This window comes from Myotis yumanensis, unplaced genomic scaffold (genome assembly GCF_028538775.1).
Source record: "Myotis yumanensis isolate MYYU_CA2020_CCGP unplaced genomic scaffold, mMyoYum1.0.hap1 SCAF_7, whole genome shotgun sequence".
NCBI lineage: Eukaryota > Metazoa > Chordata > Mammalia > Chiroptera > Vespertilionidae > Myotis > Myotis yumanensis.
The window spans coordinates 39,396,499-39,416,931 of record NW_027223758.1 but is presented as its reverse complement, the minus strand read 5'-3'; the positions used below and the strand labels follow the sequence as shown (position 1 = coordinate 39,416,931).

At 37.7% G+C, this 20,433-nt stretch overlaps 1 protein-coding gene across 5 annotated transcripts in view; it reads right to left on the bottom strand.

The window, feature by feature from the left end:
* RAB27B (RAB27B, member RAS oncogene family) overlaps positions 1-20,433 on the bottom strand; it is a 121,685-nt gene that overhangs the window by 31,927 nt on the left and 69,325 nt on the right. For 2 of the 5 annotated variants that reach the window (XM_070420316.1, XM_070420314.1), the window contains exon 2: positions 5,751-5,817. The exons of the other annotated variants lie outside the window; for them this stretch is intronic. The gene's annotated coding sequence lies outside the window, so the exon portion shown is untranslated. The remainder of the gene's footprint in view (positions 1-5,750; positions 5,818-20,433) is intronic. 5 annotated transcript variants of the gene reach the window in all.

The window sequence follows — 20,433 nt, the reverse complement described above, 5'->3', positions numbered from 1 at the left end:
GAGAGGGAGAGAGAGATAGAAACATCAATGATGACAGAGAATCATTGATCGGCTGCCTCTTGCATGCCCCCGACTAGGGATCGAGCTCACAACCCGGACATGTGCCCTGGACTGGAATAGAACCCAAGACCCTTCAGTCTGCAGGCCGATGCTCTATCTGCTGAGCCAAACAATTTAGGGCCAGAAACTAGTCTTATAAATTCAGCTACAGGTAAGGTGTCCTTGTTGAATAATCAAATTATTTTACAAATGTCAGCAAGTGATATACTATATGTCATGGTGAGTAGGTTTACAATTTCTTATGCAATACACATAAGTAAAATAAAGTCTGAGGAATGAGTATAAGAATTCAAGCTGGAACATTTTTTTTCTCCAGCATAACAGCATTGACTGGGTTACATCATGTATTGATTGCAAAGGATCAGCAAGGTCATAATGAACACACAGGCACAGGCATGTATGTACACACGTACACACCATGCACATATGCATACAGGTACATCAAGCATGGAAAGGTCTTTAGGGAGTGGACTGAGCACCCATTCCCTAAAGCCAGTCTTTTATTTTACCTGATCTTATCAGAAAATAAGTCTGCTTGAATGTTTATGGAGTAAGCCAGACATAGATACAATTTGCAATACAAACTTTGTAAAATATACACACTTGAATTTTTCTATGCCCATAATTCAAAGTAGGAAAGTGAGATTATCTTTTTTGTTGAGAATTGGGTGCAAGTTTTCTAATGGGCAAAAGCTACCCAAACCCGGCCAGTGTGGCTCAGTGGTTGAGCATCGACCCATGAACTAGCAGGTCATGGTTTGATTCCCAGTCAGGGCACATGCCCAAGCTTCAGGCTAGATCCTCAATAGGGGGCATGCAGGAGGCAGATGACCAATGATTCTCTCTCATCATTGATGTTTCTATCTTTCCTTCTCACTTCCTCTCTCTGAAATTAAATTTAAAAAATATTTAAAAAGCATCTAGCTTCTAAAAAAAAAAAACTACTCTGATTGTAAAGAGGGGTGGCATACTACAGAAATGATGCCTAGCTCCCTTTGCCTGGGAGTAAGGTGGTGCTAATTTCCTGGATGGGCAGAAGAAGACAGAGAAGGAAGTTCTTTGTATAAGAAGTGAGTGGTACATTAGGGCACCATCAGTGTTGTTATGGACCCTGACAGACTGCCCAGGTGGAGGCCTTATGAAGTTGTGCATTAAATGTGGCACAGCGTGCTTCAAAGGGAAGATCAAGAAGTTGCCTGGGGACTCTACACTGTCAATGACCTCCAAGATTTCTGCTTTTGATAAAAACTAGTACAGCAAACACATTTACAGAACCTCTGTATGTAAAACACTAAACCCAGGAGAGAGGAGGAAATGAAAAAAAGAACATGGAAATACATGTGAGACACTTTAGAAACATTGAGAAGCAAAAATAAAGGGATATTGGTAAGAAATTAGAGAAAGAGTATGGAATATATAATCAAAAGTGGGCTTCACATTCTGCTTGTAGCACAACTCCATTCAGAAAGCAAGGATACTAAGCTCCCCAGACTCACTCATCTACTCACTCACCCAATAAACATTCATCACCATGTACTATGCACTGGGCCCATAGAGCTTATTGTGGGATTAAATAAAATGGCATAAAAGGTCCCACTCCCCCAACAACCGCAATAGCTAAAGCAACCACATGCCCTGGTATGCTGACCACATGCCCAGTTTTCGCCTCCTGTTCTGTAAATGGCATCTCCTTCCACTCTCAGAAGGGTTCTAATTTGAACAAATGTCTGGTCACTGCAATTCGTAAGAGCCTCCTAACTTGTCTTCACGCCTGCAGTTTTGCCTTTCCCCCATCCATTCACCACATCACAAGCAGTTCTCTTTGAAAACTGTACATTAGACCACGTCACTGTTCTGCCTAATCCTTTCCAATGGCATCCCATCAAACTGAAAACAACACCCGAAGTCCTTCTTCTGCCTTACGAAGTGCTGTGTTTCTTCTTGTTCATTATAACTTGCGATACCACAGAATCTCATGCAGGAGACTCATTGGCTAAAACCCTCCTTTCTATGATCCCATATGCAAGGCTCCTAATGGGGCAACACATTATTTTGTTTCTTTTTTAAAATTTATCTTTATTGCTGAAAGCATTACAGATGTCCCCTTTGTTTGTTGTTGTTTTTCCCATTGACCCCTTTCAGCCCATACCTACCCCTCCCAGGCCTTCACCACTCTATTGTCTGTGTCTATGGGTCATGCATATGTGCATATAAGTTCCCTTGTTCATGTTTATAAATGTCTAAAAAATGGTGACTGTTTCAGGAAAATTCCAGAAAGCATCATCACCATAGGATGCTAATACCATTTACATTCTCTGTAAACGGAAGGATGACGTTTGCTACTGAGCCCCTGTTTTCACTTTGGACTTGATCCCTGGACAGAGGATAATTAATTAATTGCTCCATAAGATATGAGACTCTGCAGGTAGGTCTTCCTGTGGACAAATTTCAGTGAAGTTGAATACTCAGAACCTATATTATAGAGAACTTTTGGAGGATTAGAAAAATTTATAATTTACCTGCTTTATTTCTCAAACCCCACATATTTTAAAATAAAGTTATGATTGATCTTCCCCTATGTGATACAAAGACAAAATTCTAGAAAAAAAACTCTTGTTTTTTTTCCTATATCCCTCCTCCCCCCCCCCCACTTAATTGTTCTCTAAAAGTGGCCTCAGTAGACAGTTTCTGGAGGTGTACATAAAGACTTTCTTGGATCCCAGCATCTGCTCAGCCATGATGACTGAAGTCCTTATGGGAGCCTCATGCAATAGACATTCCTTATGGGTCTAGTGCAGTGGTCAGCAAACTGTGGCTCTCGAGCCACATGCGGCTTTTTGGCCCCTTGAGTGTGGCTCTTCCACAAAATATTACATGCGGGCGCGCACGTACAGTGCGATTGAAACTTCATGGCCCATGCGCAGAAGTCAGTATTTTGTGGAAGAGCCACACTCAAGGGGCCAAAGAGCCGCATGTGGCTCACGAGCCGCAGTTTGCCGACCACTGGTCTAGTGAGAAGAAGTAGCTTTAACTATATTAAGGCAAGAAATAACCAAGAAGATAATATATTAACTAGCTCACTCATTAGTGTTGATTAGGTTAACTCATCAAACTCATTACCTCCCACAGTTACCTAAACCTATGTCTTCCAAGGCAAGTTTTCATTAGTAAAGTACCTGGTTAAAAAAGACACAACATATTTTGTTAAATGGATTATGAAAAAGCAGCAAAGATTAGAACTAGGCATATTTGTATTAATGAAAGTCCTTAATGGGAATAGAGAGAGGAAACCTAGTAGAATAAGGTCAATGGCAGATGGAGGGACACTGAGAAAAGAGGAGGGGGTGTCCAAAGTCAAACCCCTATAATCCCTCCCTGGAAATTTTGTTCCTGGCTGGCCTTGAACACTTCATAACACAATCTAAATATCCATATTGTGGCTGGTCTCGGCTCACATTGGTCGAGCTTCAGATTCTAAAAGCTATTGTAAATAATTAAGTTGGGAAAACCACTCTGCCCTTTACCAGTGGCATTTAATTGAATATACTAGTATAATAATCTGCATGTTTGCTACTAAGTCTAAAGATGTGTTGAAACAAGATGCAATAAAATGGTGAGGAGTAAAGGAGAAATACCAAATTGTTCAGCTAGAACTTATAAAGACATATTTGTATTACTGGATTCCAGATGTAAGAGAAGCCACAAGCAAAAAGCTACCAAAAAATTCAAATGAAAGTGGTCTGAATACATAGGATGAAATGAGATGAAAACATTAGAAGTCAGATAATAAAAGGCCTGGGCTGGATAAAAGGGAATTTTATAAACTCCTGACAAGAGCTATGTATCATTCTGAGCATAGTATAAAGGCTAGTCCTTCAACCAAGATAAAGTGTACTAACAGTAATAGACATGGAGAGAACCTACCGAATGGCCTACCACGCATGACTGTGATACTTCAGAAAAAGACAGAATCAAGACACTTCAGACCAATTTAAAGAATTAAATAAAAACACAAAGAGAATGGCTCTAACTGGTTTGGCTCAGTGGATAGAGCATCGGCCTGCGGACTGGAGGGTCCCAGGTTCGATTCCAGTCAAGGGCATGTACCTTGGTTGCGGGCACATCCCCAGTAGGGGTGTGCAGGAGGCAGCTGATCGATGTTTCTAACTCTCTATCCCTCTCCCATCCTCTCTGTAAAAAATCAATAAAATATATTTTTTTTAAAAGAGAATTAATAAAACATTAAGAAGTTGACCTAATTTCCATTTTTTTCTTTTTTCAGAGTCTTTAGAGAAAACTATACTTATAATTTCTTTGCTGCTATCACAGCATTTTCCTTTTAATTCTGAGCCAAAACCCAATTCCAAACAACTGGAATCATTCAAATTATGGTTTCCTGGATGTCTTTTTTTAAGTCCACACTTGCCATGGACTGCCAAGCATGAAGCTCTCTCTGAAACTCACAGGACCTTAGAGAATTCTTTCTCATCAACTTTTTGCTAACTGTTAGTGATACACTCACTTTGCCAAACTATCCAGAAAATACTATATTCTCACTTTTATTTATTTTTAATTTTAAAAAAAATATGTTTACTGTTTCAGAGACAAAGAGAGAGGGAGGGAGAGAGAGATAGAAATATCAATGATGAGAGAAGATCATGGATCGGCTGCCTCCTGCATGCCCCCTACTGGGATCAAGCTTGAAACCCAGACACTTTCCCTGACTGGGAATCTAACCATGACTTCTTGGTTCATAGGTCAATGTTCAACCACTGAGCAACACCAACCAGGTGGTAACAGAGAATGTCAAGACAGTTCAACAAACATTTACTGAAGATCAACTATATGCAAGAAATTTTCTAAGTCTTGTAAATGGAGACAGAGACAAGAAGCTAAGCCATGAATTGAATTCAGTTTCTACTCTGAATCTGCCTCAAATTTACTGGAAGATATCAATATCAGGAAATGACCTTGAAACAGATACTCACATTGTGTTCTCTGCTTCAGAAACTGGAATGGTTTTGTGGTCTGTTTCTATATCATGCATTTCGTAAAACACATCCATAAAGGAAGAGAAAGACAATATTTGGCATGTGCAGAAATAAGATATGCACCCCTACTGTTCTAATTCAGTTCCTTCATTTAGTCACACATCAAGACAGGGGTATGAGAGATACACATGATCTGAGCAAAAAGATAAGGTTCATTGGCAAAAGACACTGCTTGCTCTCCTGAATCACAACTCATAATTATGTTCGTTCCGTTTTTTTCATAAGCCCTTCATGCTTAGGTAATCCAAGACAGGTGAACAAAAACAAAATCCAGAACTATCTTGTAAGGGCTTTACAGAGATGAAAGAAACTTGAGCCAAAAGGAATTTTACCTGTTCGGTTTCTTTTGCTCTCTCTAGAAGGCATTTTGGCTGAAGAAGTCATCCACTGAGAAACAAAAACAGCTATTCCGAATCTTTTTCCAAATATAGGAGTTTTGGAATCTTGTTGTGAAAGGTGGAATCTCAAAATTAGGCCAGATTAGGATGTGACCCTAGCAAGATATGGGGTCAGACATGGTTCGAATCCCAGCTCCTCTACTTACTAGCTACACAGCCTGAAAATTTTATTCAACCTCAGTCCCAGATCCCTCTTGTGTAAATAATGGGGTCCCACATATATGTAGAAAACCTGGCTTACCCCTCAGCCAACTCGAAGATACTGCACACGTGGAGATGGATCTGTTGGCAACAACTTCTTTGCAATCCTGTAATTTATTTTTAATTAGTATTGCAACTGCAAATGCCCATTAATAACATTTCTCAATTTGTGCATTACCTAAATAATGAGACCCTGGCCAGGAAGTTCAGTTGACTAGAGTGTTGGCCAATATTCCAAGGTTGTAGGTTTGATCTCCAGTCAGGGCACATAAAAAAATTAACCAATGAATGCATAAATAAGTGGAACAACAAATGGTTATTTTTCTCTTGCTCTTAAATCAATTTTAAAAACCACTTAATAATGACTGCAATAAATGACTCTGTTCCTAGTCAACCTGTATTTATTGGAAACACTTATAAAGTGCTCAAGTCCTATAAAGAAAAGTAGCATAGAATATAATACTTGCTCTAAAGGGTTTATACTTTAAGAAACAATTTTGAGTGCTTGCCAAAATATATTAAGTAAAAACAGGTGTACGCATTTGTCAATGGACATGGGACTATACACTTACAATGGGTGTGCTTTTTAGTGTGTAAATTGTTCCTCAATTAAATCACTGAAAGATAATCACTGGGGGGGAAAATATTGCTGTCCAAGTACAATTCCTAGACATTCTGATAAAATGGGTCTGGAGTGTGTGGCTTGGGGAGAGGAGTTTTAAAACCATCCCAGATGATTCTAAAATGAAACAAACAAACAAACACAAAAGCAGACAAATAAGATGCCAAACAGTAGGATAGTAATTTAGAGATGCCAGAGTTAGCAAATAATATTCAGGACAGTCAGTTAAATTTGAATTTCAGATACAACACCAATTAAATTTTTAGTATAAGACCCAAATATTGTGCATTTAGCTGGATGTCAAGTATTTCATTTGAAAACCCTAAATAGTATCCTAACTTTTGTGCAAAAAAAAGCGGGGGGAGAAAGGAGAATAAGTGTATCTAATTGTTTATTTATGTAGGTATAAAATAGATTTGGAAAATTTGCTTCTGGGGAGGGGAGCTAGATGGGAGGCAAGGAAAGGACGGATACTGTTCACTGTATACTTTCATGCCTTTTGAATTTTGGACCACAGAATGAACTACTTATTTTTAGAACAAATATAATTATAAAATTTAAAAATAAATAATTTCTAATAGGAGTTAAGAATCACTATAGGGAGACAAAGCAGATATATATGGTACACTTAGAAAACAAAGCTGATAGGAATTTGCCCAAATACTTGATTCTAGCATACTCTGATTTCTCAGTGTAGTTAGATGTAAGTAGATATTAACCATTTGTTGAGTTGCTAGACTATAACTGGAATTACTAGTAACTTTAGCAACTTCCTGTTGTGTTGGTATTATGTCAAGCCAGCAATTTTCAACCGGTGTGCTGCAAGAATTTTTAAAACCTGCAATACCTGACTATTTAGTCAGGGGCACTGACCTCTTTTCCCTTAGATTGTCAACTTAAAAAAATGACAGCCAACACAACAATAGCTGTCTGCTGTGAATGAATCAAAAATATACCTATTTTTTAGTCAGATCACCGAAATACATACTTTTTTGGTGTGCCGTAGAATCTTAGTAATTAGTTTATGTGTGCCATGAGATGAAAAAGGTTGAAATCACTATAATCACTGTGCTCAGTGCTTTACATACATTAATTAATTTAATTCTCACAAAAATATCTGGGGGATTTGCAAATGAAAAGACTGATACACAGAAAGGTTAGTTAACTTGCCCAGGACCACACAGCCAATGATTGGCAGGCTCAGGGTTCGAATCCAGACCTGTCAGAATCCACAGCCTGTTGCTTTTAAACACAAGACACCACCACACTGTCTTTCAGACACGCATTCCTAATGTCAGGAGACTTGGTTTGGGGCATGGAAGTCAGTGCAACGAGAGAGAGCAGTGACTAAGCACTTTTCTACACTAGCATTCGTCAGCAAGCAACGAAACACGGCACACTCGTAAGTACTTCCTTGGTTTTTAAGTAAATATACAGACATTCCTCACTTTCTGCCGTGCTTCCGCTCCAGGTCAGTTCATAAATGCCACTTACACGAGTGTAAACATACTTAGAACAAATTGGGAGTCTTCTTTCTAAATAAACTAGTACATTCCTTTATAGAAGGGAAGATATTTTGTAACACGACTGACCTCTGTTTGGTTGCTTCTGGAAGGTGTACAAAGTGACCATAACCTAGGAGTCTGCTAATTTCCCTTTAGAGTTGAGGGTCTTCATACAATACATGCGTGATGGTCTATGCATGAAGAGGACTCTGCTAAATTACAAAGGAATTAAGTAGTTAAGTTTCTAGCTTGAGCCTGCATTTAGTTAATTTCTTATTTTAAAAGTATGAGTAAATATTTGTCAGGGAGAAGCAGAATGTCACTAAACTTATCAAACGAGTCCTATTTTCACAGCTTATCAGAGACAGGACTATGTTAGAGGGCTGTTTCGTTTTCTGTCGTGAATGGTTTTGAAAAGATTTCTCCAAAATCTACTGTGGCCTGCACATTCTATACATTCCCAGTGACCTTCCTTCTTCATATTGCAGGAGGTCAGGGGTAGGGGTAAGGGGATTCTCTGTTGGACATGACAATTGAAAGCTAATACTTCAACAACCTTTAAAGTAAATAATTTAAGAAACAGTTGACCAAAAGCTCTCATCCTATTGAGAAGCGAGCTCTGCCTCCCTGAACAGGTATCAAGGTCTCTGTCAGCAGGTATCAGGGCATCTGTCAGGTCCGGATTGGAGAGGTGGGAAGGCAGGTACCTTCCTCTCCAGCCCAAGGCCAACTAGAGGAGGGCGTGCTGCGGGTAGCGCTGCCTTGTTCATATCTGTGCTTTCTCCCATCGTACATCAACCCCCCTGAGTAACTACTATTCCAAATTCACACTTTTAAAAAATAAACTCAGGAGTCATTGAAAACCGTGCCCCAGAGACCCCAGAGACGCTGTCGGCCAGACCATGGCTCCTTTTGTCTGTAGCGCCATCTTTGTTTAGCAGTGTTTGTGCTGTCGTCTGAATATTCTGTTTATTTTCTTCTTTATCCCTTATAAAAGGGAGCATTTTCTTTGAAAGAACAAAATTAAAGAATCTGCATAAAATGCTTTATCTACACCATCAAGGATATGTCTCAAAAGCTATGAGTAATTGAGGATTTTATGTTAATTTTACCTCCCTCCAGTTCCCTACTGCTTATCACCCCAAACTATACCATAAAATTTATTGTTTATATTTTTGTATATATTTGATTTGATAGATATTTTCCTGAATGTATTACATCCTCATAAGGTACTGCCAGTAATCTGCATAAAACTTATATTATTTCCAATAAATCAAATTGCATCTCCATTTAATTGTATTTGTTATATCTAACTGAATCAAGTTTTTTTTTCTCTTCCTAATTTTAAAATTACAAAAATTGAATCATTTATATCCTTTATAAACTATAATGGTTAAAAAATTTTTCCCTCAGTTTTCTCAAGACCTCACTCCCTCCTCCCACTCCCCCTACCCCCCGTATGTCACCGGCCTGTTCTTACTTCAATGTCTCCTTATCTAGAGCCTATGGAAATATACGTACATTTATTTATGAATAAGTTACATGAATTTTCCCCATCTAATATTTTAGCAATATGAAGGCCCAAGACTCAATATAAAAATATCTGTACAAAAATTGCTGATAGCCCAGCTGATGTGGTTCAGTGGTTGAGTGTGGACCCATGAACCAAGAGGTCATTAGTACGATTCCTGGTCAGGGCATATGCCCAGGTTGCAGGCTTGATCCCCAATAGGGGGTGTGCATGAGGCAGCTGATGGATGATGTTTTTCTCTCATTGATGTTTCTATATCTACCCCTCTCCCTAACCTCTCTAAAAATCAATAAAAACATATTTTTTTAAAAATTGATGATAATGTAGGTTTATAAAACAGCCACAAACAACTATTTTTATAAGTTCTGACAAGTGTTAGGTTAAAAATCAGGACAAATTAAGCTCAAGAATTTGGGCATCAACAATCAACCCATAAAATATATGTGGGAAGGTTTCGAGGAGTTTATAAGCTTTTGCTGAGTATTTTTGGTTTTCCTTAAAATTTCACTATTTGAAATAGTGGTTCTCAACCTTGGCTGCACATTAGGATCAGCACCAGTGGGAGAATGGATCAATAAATAAAAGTGAGCATGGATATTTAAAAGAGAGAAGGCTTGGAGGGGGCAGTTCCAGGTCTATTTAATTAAGTAGAGTAGTCAGGTGGGTTGGAGGCTCCAGCCTTTCTCATTCTTCTGGGCTGCCCCATGGTGACTGTTAAATTCATAGATAAATGCAGACCTCTCTGTCTACAGCAGAGGTTCTCAACCTTGGCTGCACATTAGAATCACCTGGGAATCTTTTTAAAATCCTGATTTCTGGGCCTCATCGTTCAGAAATTCTGTTTCTTTGTTACTAATGTTGTGGCCCCACCCCATAACAAAGAAACAGAATTTCCGGAGGATGAGGCCCAGAAATCAGGATTTTAAAAAGATTCCCAGGTGATCCTAATGTGCAGCCAAGGTTGAGAACCACTGGTCTACAGGATTTTAGAGGCACCCAAACAGCAGCCTGATCAAACGTATCTCCTCCCTTCAATTTACCAGAGGACCCGGTGATTTCACCATGACAATAATTTCATCTGAAGCTCCTTAAGAATGTAAGTGTGAGCCTAACCTGTGATAACACTGCATTTTATGTCAGCGTCCCAGCAACACACAGACTTAGATCCTTGTAGAAATCCTTCATCAAACAACATAGAGATCGTATTAGCGCCTCGGGCTTTGTTATTGTTAATATACAGGCAATCATACAAGTTCCACTTCTGCATCATTTATAAAACTATTATTGGAAACATATATTACGTGTTTTGTGCCCTAACATTACTCTTAGAATATAATGATACCAAAAAAAGTATCTCCCAATAAATTGATATACTTTCTTTAATCTGATAGGAAAAGTTGTATTACTTGTGTTTTTGTTGTTGTTTGTTTGTTTTAGCCTTGGCTATCTGGAAGGTCAGAATTCAGAGTTTTGCTTACATGTAACAGGCATCAAAGGTCCTCTGGTTAAAAAACTTGACCTCTTCTATCTCTGGATTCCATGACTCCATGTTTGCTTGTGTTTTATTCTTCCTTTAGCGACCTGATTAAATTTTTTTCTCTAAACTATTGAAAATCCTTTCATGAGAGGAAATAAACACAGTGATTCATGGTAGTTTTGTTTTATAAAGACACTGCAAACATAGAATCAGGGAATACTGTGCTCCCAATGGAAATGCAGAGTGAAGTTCCTGTGAACCCATGGCCACACTATTTTCACCAGCTGATCAATACAAGCCTTGTTTTATGTGTTTCTGTTTGAAGACACATATTTCATATATGTTGCTGATTCGTAAACATTTAGGTCATGGCCAATAGCCCTGTAACTCATGCCTGAATGAGGCTTATGGAACACATATATTTTCTCCATAGGCACATCACAGCCTTCCTGTGCTTAAAAACACTACACAGAACTTCAGCGCTATGCTTGGGGCCATTCTAAACAGACAGAATATTCCACATAAAAGCACAAAAATGCAAGAAATGTGGCACTAAATGGGGAAAAGAACACTTGTTTACCATATGAGCTGAAGTAAGAAGGTAGAGTGTCAACTGGTTTGATCTAAGCTGGAAATGTGCATGTCAGGAAACTCAGAGTTCCCCCTTTCCAAACACGTCTGTGAATGACTGCAAATGCATCAGGGGCATTGATTTTGGGTTACAAATGAATTTTAACCAGTAGACAAATTCACAAATATGCAATCAGCAAATCATGAGGATTGGTTGTACAGTTTCCCAAAGGTAAAACCATTATTTGGGGGCCAGTTAGCGAATTAGCAACAATTAGAATCTCAGAGTATTGAGTATAAAAGAGGCCCTAAGGGAGCAGAACCAGGGACAGGTGCACTTGGATAACCTTGTGGAAAGGTTAGATCAAAGATGAGAGGAGCAGATCCAGGGCTTCAGGCCCACAAGGGGCCCAGGGCTCTGGGGAAAGGAGAGGAAAGACAGGTGAGCCTAAAAAGGGGACAGCATTAACCTATCTCACAATTTTTCTTTGTTCCTATTACAGTGACCCTTGTATTATACTCAGTAATGCTTAACTAGAGTTATTCAGGGGGCCATTTTTTCTTCCCCAATCGATTCCTACTCTAAACTGAGAAAAATATTGTCCTATATAATAAAAGCCTAATATGCTAAGTGTCCAACTGTTCAACCGTTTGACCAGTTGCTATGATGTGCACTGACCACCAGGGGGCAGACACTCCAACAGATAATTTAGCTTGCTGCTGGGGTCCAGCCGATTGGGACTGGGTGAGACAGGCCGGACATGTCCTGGAGCCCTCCCATGGTACCTCCCTGGCCCTGATCATGCACCGGTGGGGTCCCTCGGCCTGGCCTGCACCCTCTCGCAATCCAGGACTCCCCGGGGGATGTCAGAGAGCCAGTTTCAGCCCAATCCCCGCAGGCCAGGCCAAGGGACCCCACCGGTGCACGAATCTGTGCACTGGGCCTCTAGTCAATCTATAATGACCAAGTACTGTAATGCTAACACATCTGAGGAAAAAGCAACCTAATCTGCAATGAGTTAATTTTGGCCAAATTGTTGGTAAAAGTTGTAATATCAGATTCTGAGGGGAGACTCCTCTTTCTACTGTTTATGATGAAAAGCAATAGTAAGCCTGGAACAGCCACTGCCTCTCTCTCACACCATCATAGTCACAGTAAATCTGACATAAAGACACACACTAGGCAAAAAAAAAATATGGTAGAAAGCAGGTTTGGAAAGATGCATGTGAATTTTGCAGCACTAGTATTAAAGCAAATCAGCCTCTGCTCAAAAATTGTTAGTTGCAGCACACAGTAGGTCCTCTGGGGATCAACTATGTAAGAAGTAGCTCTAAATTAAAATTAATTAGCTCCTAAAGTGAAGATTCAGTATGGTTTCTGTACTTGGCTTCTCACCAACTCTAATTAACCCTATTGGATCTCTTATTCCAAGAGGACTATGGAGATTATTAACACCATGGAGTTCTGTAGATATTTTAACACATGGCTATTTGTCATGGTTGATGGCTAACTCAATGTCTTTTTCCATGAAGTTATTTCCTGTAAAGAATATTGATATTTAGATAAATCATAATTGTACACTGTGTGTTATTCATGAACTTGGCTTGGTTCTTGAAGTCACACCCTTGTTATTTCAAACTCCATCCTAATTACTATGATGCTCCTCCCCACTTCACTGAAGCCATCTCAGAGTTATGAAATGACTTCTCTTCTAGTTCTGTGGCACTTACACTTCCTGTCTTTCATTTGGACTCAGGTCCTAAACCTATTTGGATGTGCGATTGGCATAGAGATTCCAGCATATGAGGGATAGTTGCTCTAATATTCATGGTCTTAAAAATCATTTTAATCTTGGTTATCTGGAAAAGAAGAAGAATATATAGCTCCAGTTTGGCCAAAGTGTATAAAATTTGAAGAAATATTTCAAAGAAGACTTCATCATTCACATTTTATATTTCAGAAGAGTAGAAATAATCCTCCTGTTACTATCTAATATTTATTTAAAAGTGTAATAATAAAATAGATTGAGTTAAAGGCTAAAATGTGACTGCTTTCCAAAATAGCCAGTTTGCTCTGCTTTACTTTATAATAGTTTGACATTGGTGCCCAGGCCCAGCTGATATGCAGCAGGTACAATCTAGTGTGGCTTAAATGTTCCTGATATCCTGATTTGGTCAGTAGGTGCAAAGCTATTCAACATGTTTACCATCACCTCTGGTTCTCAGAGAATCAGGAGAGGAAACAGAAGAGATAAGTGCAAACACATCCATGACCTATTTTTAAAACCAGTTCAAGTGCAAGTTCTCTGTACCAAGATTCAGAAGCATCTTCTTGATACATTTATTTTAGTGCCTTCCTGAACCTCAATCATCAGAAAGTTTTAGCAGAAACTTCAGTCGGTTATGTTACTTACTGACACATACCCAGTGACAATGGTGCAAGTAAATCTGAAGGACAGTCATTGACCTTCATAAAGGTTTACAGTTTCTCTGCTCATTAAAATGTAATACAAATGCATTAATTCAAGATACAACAAATATTTTTGTCTGAAACTAGAAAATCTAAGGAAAAATTGTTCTTTGCAGCAGACCACTGAACTAAGAATATTTTTAAATCGGCATTTTGCCCTTAAAAGTAAAGACAGATAAGACCTAATGGCAATGGTTATCTTAAAAGATCCTGCAGGCAATATTTTGAATTCTGCTTTGACCATCGGGAAAAAGTAATTTTACTTATATTATTGATATGCTCCCAATGGTTATTTTCTTTATCTTTCTTTATATTATCACCTAAGCTTTGATGAATTTGAGAATGTCCTGATAAACCGTGTTATTCTGAAAATTTAATTGAAAATATATATCCACATTTCCTTTCACACATAAAGCTTTACAGAAATCTTTTTTTGAAAAATAGTTCAAAAACCTCAGGTCCTTGAAAAGAAACTAGAAATTATTTCAGTTCATTCTATTTAATAGTCTAGTAGTTCTGCAAAGAAAAAAACATAAAAATATCTCAAAACATTTCAGTGGTTACGGTAGAATAAGAAACTGCTTACAGATCCCTTCCTATAAGCAAGTGTGTCAGCCACTTCCAGGTCAGTTTTTTAAATTTCACTGACTTGAAGTATCGTTTGGAAACAAGCCAAGTAGAGATAGAAAACCAGGACTAAATTTCCCCATGATAAACCACTTAGTTTTACTCTAGGGCTATATCGTACATAGCAGCCTCCTGCCATTAGGCATCTGACCTACCTTGTTACTTGGCAACACATCCAAATATGCTTAAACAGCGAATGCTGGACTCCATTTGGCTCACTATAATCAATAAGGTTTGCTTTATGTCTCTAAGGAAAGTCAAACTGTTACCTCTTTGTGATTCCTGTGAATTGTCTAAATCCTCAACTTGGAACCATTTTATTCTATGTAGTAACTGGGTTTTCTTAGGCTGGCAGGCTGGAAATCGGACTGAAGTATACTGGTGTCTATTTCTAAAGGTAAAAACTCAAAGGACAGTGACGGTGTTAAGAATGACTCTACAATTACCAAGATACAAATAACCAACTGATCTTTTGATATCACGTATCTATTGCTGATGGGAAAACATTCAGGCAGCTTGATCTCTTATTATTACTTTAGTCTGTGGACTAACCACCGTGTCTGCCAGCTTATCAACGGAGTCTATTTGCATATGCTTGTAATGTTCACCCACAAGACTGGAAACTGAAAACTGTGTATCAAGGATACGCAGTCAGGTGTTGCAGATAGTATTGGTAAGCAAGTCTCAAACTCTACGAGGAGCCAATTTCCTTTCTTAGGATGGCCTTCAGAGATCCTACAGAAAGGTCACCCTTCCTACAAAGGAATGTGACCATATTTTCAGAACTAAGGATTTGAATCCTTATCTAACCCAGAGTCTGCCCTGGTCATGGAAGATTTTAAATGGTGGCTGCTCCAGAAATTGCAGGCCATAGACCCACCATCCACCTGGGCAATATTAGCTTTAACAAATAAAGTTCTTTTTGCCCCAAATTGTTCCTCTAGAAGTCTATCCTGAAACTTCTAGTACTAGGCATGCCTTTGGATCTTTGCTACAAGCAAAATGCCTACTGGGCATTATCTGTTTTCAGTGATAGCTACTTTAGAAGAAATTGATTCATCAGAAAGACTGGTCAACAAGTCATTGATTTTCCATCTTGGGAGTAACAAATTGGTACCAAGCACTGTAGAAAAATATCAAAAGAGGAAAGTGGGCTCTTGGATACAGTTCTGAGAGAAATTAATTTTACCCATGACTTGTACTAAAAAGAACGTTCTTTATTCAACTGTCAATAAGTGTCAAAGAAAAAGAAGACTCAAGGAGACAATCTTACCTCCATGATAAAATAGACATCTAATAAAATCATTTGCCCAGGCAGGAGTTTAGAGACCCCAGGGAATGTTTGGCCTTATAAAAGGCTTCATTATTTCCAATTATATAGGAGAAGCTGGAGATATATCATTTCTCTAAAAAGTCTACCAAAAAGCATCTTTTGTTTCTTCCTTAATAAAGCTTCATGACAAAAGCAACTATCTTAAGAATAACATATGCGTACTTACAGGCACCATTGCTGGGTTTGAATTTAGTTCTGGAAATTCACCACTGGAATGGCTATCACAGAAATATTCCTTCCCCTCTTTAATTCTAGTACCAGTTAAGTTTAGGTCCAATTAAACAGGGTAATTTTAAACTAATGGGAAGTAAGTTATATTTGCTGCCTAAAAAAACAAAAGATATTATTTAAGATCTAGTCTACTCCTTAGGCTTGTCTTAACTAGTGTTGGATTAGATATACGTTCTTAGTATCAGGGGGTACTAGATAATACTAGAGGAAGGCCCCAGATAGGTAAACACAACTTTTACTTCTGCTTTTATATACACTTTTCCTTAGAACTCTGTGGATCAGAGAAGACTTCATTGTTACCCAGATCATGTAGTTCAATTTTGCCTTTAAATTGTTCCTTGGGCCAATTTTGGTAATTGTGTTAAAATAAATTAAACTCATGGACATAGACAATAGTGTGGTGATGGCAGGGCGGGCAGGTGGAGGTGGAAGAGAGCATAGAGGGTATAAATGGTGATGGAAAAAATAATTAAAAATAATACTTGTGGGATAAGTGGAAAAAAAGAAACTAAACTCATAACAATTATGGCTAGAATGGAAGAAATGTTTGTTTCTTTTTAACTTTCATCTTTTTTCATACCTTGGCATATACACTGTATGGATGTTCTGAAATCTTTGCAAGTTATATGTAAAACGTGTGCCAAACCAAAAGCAGTTGTAAGAAAAAGCAGAATTTGTAAAACTTGTCCCATTAAAAGGAAAATTACCAAACTTTCCTTTTCTTACACCTGAAAATTAGTGCATGCAATGAATACATTCTCTAGGTGATAGTATTTTAAAGCTGAAACTGATGGCCCTTGTGGTCAGTCTTTAATCAAGGACTCATTATCAATGCCAGTTTTCACCCTTGACAACCATGTCAAACAGCCATACTTCATAGTGATCCTCAAGTGCTCATCATACGTTACAGGAGGACTTATTAAATCTGAGATAATATGTGTGCTTTTTCTTTGTATTATTATTATACTTCCACACAAATCCAAATACTCTGCAAAATGAGAGATTTGTATTCAGAATATTCTCTTATGTCTTCTCAAACCTCAAACAAGAAAAAACACACTGATATTTTTCAATATAATATGAAATATTGATGACTTTACAGAGGAGGAAATCAGTTAGATAATAGCTCAGTGAATAACATAAGTAACAAAATGCTTGAGGGGGAAAAGTAGAAAAGGACTAAAGTCAACACGGTTCCAATTAGAAATCCTGACTGGGATATTTCTAGACCTGGATTATGTGTCTAACTCAGAGATGAGTCATCAAATATTTTTTAAGGATTTTGCTTCTCCATCTATAATAATCAGAATACAAATAACTGGGCTATTGGCTTATTATTATAAGAAACTTTTATGAAAAACACATTTGTTTAGAACTAGATGTTGGAAATGATGCATCTATAACAAAGAATGCTTTACTCACCTGGAACTAGTCCACAAGGAACAGAGAGAACCCCTGAATTGGACAAGTGGGCATGCAGGAAGTTCATGTTGATTATTTAATAATCAGAAATACTTAGAATGGAGAGTGAGGGGCAGTAGATGGTTGTATAATGAATGATTGTCAATGTAATAAAAATATTGCAAACAGTGAACTGAAATGTGTATTATAATCATGGGAATGGTAATGGGGTAGGAAGAGGAGATGAGAGAATAACTTTCCCTAAACTTAGTCTCTTGGCAAATACTTACAAGTCAAATATTTGACAATATTTTACATATTATAGGAAAAAAGCAAAAAATAATCATTACAAAAGGGTTGTTCTTCAATTCTTTTAGCACATAGTGATATATTTTGTTATGTTTTGGTAAGTAGATCTTGAGGTGAAAAGTGTCATAAATTAAGTCATAGCAGAGCTAGAGCAAAGCTCCTGAGCAAAATGAAGACAGTGGGAGACTGTCTGTTCTTAAATCAATATGGACTGGGTGTTAGTTATTAAGGAGCCCAGATCAATAGATTCAATCACATTAAGGATCTGTTAGATTTTCCATTCTCTGGTAACAGACACATTCCTAGCTGAGATAGGACTTTTCACTTTTCACAGTGTGGATGGGAGAGAACATGGGCGAACAGAATTACAGGAAAAAATGTTACTTAAAAATGATGTCATAGTCATAAACTAAGAGCTACAGACATATTTAATATATCCTCTAAATTTAACAATAATAATTATAAATATAAATAATTAGATATAACCTTACATTTCCCCTAAGTCCTTCTAGAACTTACATATCGTTATTAGCCAAAGTAGGTCAGTGCTTACAGAAGGAATAAAATTATGAGGCCTATGTTATGGCTCTATTCCTCCCTCTTTCCAGGGTCTCTGAGATGGCATTAGTTTTTGTGAATTTTGGTGAGTACTGCATTGCAGTATATTCCCTAATCACTATTACTAGCCTGACCAACCTTAGGAGGTGTAGATTCTGGAAGTCATTTTCCTACACAAATGCAACGGAATGACCCCAAATGCTGTATGTCTTCCCCCCTCAATGTGCTTCACCTTTTTTATACCTCATTTCAGTTTTGAGGACCATTATTAATCCATCCGTTGCCTCCTTAAACCAACTATTGAGACCTTTTAAACATTTTTCCCTTCTCCTAATATCTGACCAATACCACTCATTAATTTCTCTAATCTGACTTTTCTTCTCTAACCTCATAATCACTGACCTAATTTCAAACCTTTTTTATTTTCCACTCTTAACTATCTCTCTACAGTTTGAACCCCCTTAAATGTATCTTCCTCTTTATTACCACAATACAGCATTAAAATCACTGATTTTACCAGTTTACACTAAAAATTTTCTACTCACCTATCTCTCTCTACCTTACCAGATTTCAAGAACAGGAACTAGGTCTTATTCATCTTTATAACCAAAGTACCAAATATGATGCTGGTACATAAAAGGTACTTAAAGAAGTTTTTGATGAAAAATTAAGATATATAAAAATTATACCAGAGAACACATTGCTATTATCAGTTTTAACATGGTGAGCAAATATTTTATTGTGATAAATAACAGTGTCAACTTTAACATAACTAACTTGACATTTTCTCTAAAGTTTATGCTATCCAGGTAGAATTTGTGCTCTCCAAAGGATTTGAATAATTTTTGAATTACTTATTTTTATCTTTTGGGTCAAGTGACCACACACAATAACATGTTTATGGTAGAAAAGACAAATTAGACAGCAGTTTTAAGCTATTTCTTTAACCCTCCTATTCCAAGTTCTACACACTTTTAGAAAACATGGTACCTGAAAAATATGTCAAGTAGAAAATATTATTCCTGTTTATAAAATATGATGATGCAAACAGTATATCTTTCTTTAAATATATAGTTAACATTTATGATTTTTAATTATTCCTATTTTCTTTTGAATTAGTTGGTGCCTATCCCTTAGGTGTGTGAATATTTACTATATTGATTTTAAGAATCAACATGACTACTCTGGACTCATTACACCATACTGTAAGGCTCATTAAAATCATCTTAGCCCAACACTTTCCATAAACTAAAGGACAGGAATCTAGTTTCTGATTCCTATCATCAGTTTACTGTAAAAGTCAAAATATAGTTTAAAAGAGTGAAACACTATAGGAGGTCAGAACCATGAAAACCACACTTGATTAGAAAAACTGTTGGGAACCAGGAAGAAAAACACTATAACTCAAGGGAAATTCATCTTCACAGCAACATAGTTATTTTTCCTATAGTTGTTTTACAGAGAAAACCACACATAGAACTCAGAGACATCCTTGCAGCGTGCACTGAAAACATGTGCACGCCAGGCTTTCTCCACGCCTGCATGGGCAAGCCTCAGGTTGGCGTTAACTTTCACATTAGAGGGGAAATATCAGACAAGGGACCTTACCCTCATCAGGCCCTCACCTTTACCAGGGATACCCTTTGTATCTCAAACAGAATGAATTCTCATCAAGTATATAAAGTCCTGGGGTGGGCAGAGTGCACCTCCATTAAGGGGGCTCAGGACCAGTACTAATGAGTTATGCATTCTACTTTGGTTTGTTTGTTTTTTTCCAGTAAGTAAGTGAAAAATTAAAACCTAACCAGGTAGGTTTGTATAGGTAGATTGCAAAATAACTAGCACCTCATGATGGTCTAGTGAGGTCTGGAGAAAAAAGTAAACCCAGGTTGCTCATTTCACTTGATTACTACTATGCAGTCTTTATCAACTAGCACCAGTTTCCAACTGAAGATAAAAGAATAGACCTTCCTCATATTATGCTCTATTTTTATGCCTGTTTCTTTATGTCTTAACCCTCATTTACAGATACCAGAATATTTTTATTAAAGCAATTTTTCTAAGATATGTTTTGCAGTGTTGTCTTCTG